Source organism: Bison bison, unplaced genomic scaffold (assembly GCF_000754665.1).
Source record: "Bison bison bison isolate TAMUID 2011002044 unplaced genomic scaffold, Bison_UMD1.0 scf7180017855360, whole genome shotgun sequence".
Classification (NCBI taxonomy): domain Eukaryota; kingdom Metazoa; phylum Chordata; class Mammalia; order Artiodactyla; family Bovidae; genus Bison; species Bison bison.
The window spans coordinates 130,201-131,596 of NW_011485933.1; positions in this window are offsets into that span (position 1 = coordinate 130,201).

Consider the following 1,396-nt stretch of genomic DNA (forward strand, 5'->3'; position numbering starts at 1 on the left):
GGCCTTCCCCTCCTAGGGGGCAGCCCACCCGCGCCGTGGAGGGTCATCGGCTTTAGCTAAGACCAGCTGATCGCGACATCTGAGAATCCCGTCACAGCAGCACCCCGCGCCAGGCATGTGGGCCTGCCGGGAGGACACACAGGGGCCACGCGGCCACGCGGCCGGGCGTGGTCCTGAGCCCTGTCGGCCCCTGCAGGGTTCTGGGCCCTGGGGTCGCGGGGCGGCCAGCTAACGTTTGTGACTGGGCCCTGATGAGGTTCCCGCTGCCCCAGCGGACGCCCACAGATCGGGAACAGCGATGAGGGGAGCAGCACTCTCCACCACTGACCACGCTTTGCTTGGTTGGTTCGCAGTCTCGGGAGTTTGCTGGGTGAGACTTGGGCCGGCTCAGTACACGGAGGGCTCGGAGAGTCCCGGACAGCAGGCTCACTTGATAAGCGGGGGACTCAGATGCCGCGCTCGCCGTGGGCAGCAGCAGGCGGGACCGGCCCGCAGCCCACGAGCTCAGGTCCACACAGAGGCCGTAAAGGGCTCCGTCGAGGTCACCTCCCAGCCGTCTCAGCCCTGCGGAGTTGCTGCAAGGCCACCTCCCTAACATGGTCCCCGGTGCGCGAACGGTGGGCAGAGGCTGCGTTCCGAAGACAGGGGCATGGACGGTCTGGGTCCAACCGGTGGTCAGCCAGCAGTCACGCCCTCCACCACGGGGGGCCCGCTGGAAGCCTCACACTCCCTGACAGCCCACACGCATGTGCGTGACCTGGATCATGGAATAAACGGTGTTCTTCCAAGGGCTATGACTGACAGGCTGGCCCAGCCCTGGAGGTCGCCAGGCAGGGCCAGGCTGGGACTCAAGGGAGGGGGCCCCTCCCATAACCTTGCAGGTCCTCGTGGTAGATGCAAAATAAATGGTAATGGAGACCCTTTGGGAGAGGGCACAGCAACCCACTCCAGGATTCCTGCCTGGAGAATCCCACGGACAGAGGAGCCTGGCGGGCTGCAGTCCACGGGGTCACAAAGAGCTGGACACGACTGAAGCTACAGCATGCGGCATGCAGGCCTTTGGGTCCCCCAGTGTAGGAAACCTCTGCTTCTCCAGGAGTCAGCCCGCTGTGGGGGTGAGGTTCCTGCTCCGTGGAGCTTGGGCCCTGAGCCCTCCCCTGCCTGGGGGCCTCTGTGTCCTGGGCTGACCCTCAGATTCGTTCTGGAACGAGCATGTCAGGATAGAAGCCCCGGTGTCCACCGTGTGGGCAGAGGGCTCAGGGGCAGCACACGCCCTCAGCACATCGGGGCGCCCCCGTCCCCGGCAGCACCATCACTGATAGAGGAAGGCAGGAAGGAAGGACGTGTTACAGGGTCTATTTCAGGGCTTTGGAAGGCCTGGCAGGGTTCCTCCAGG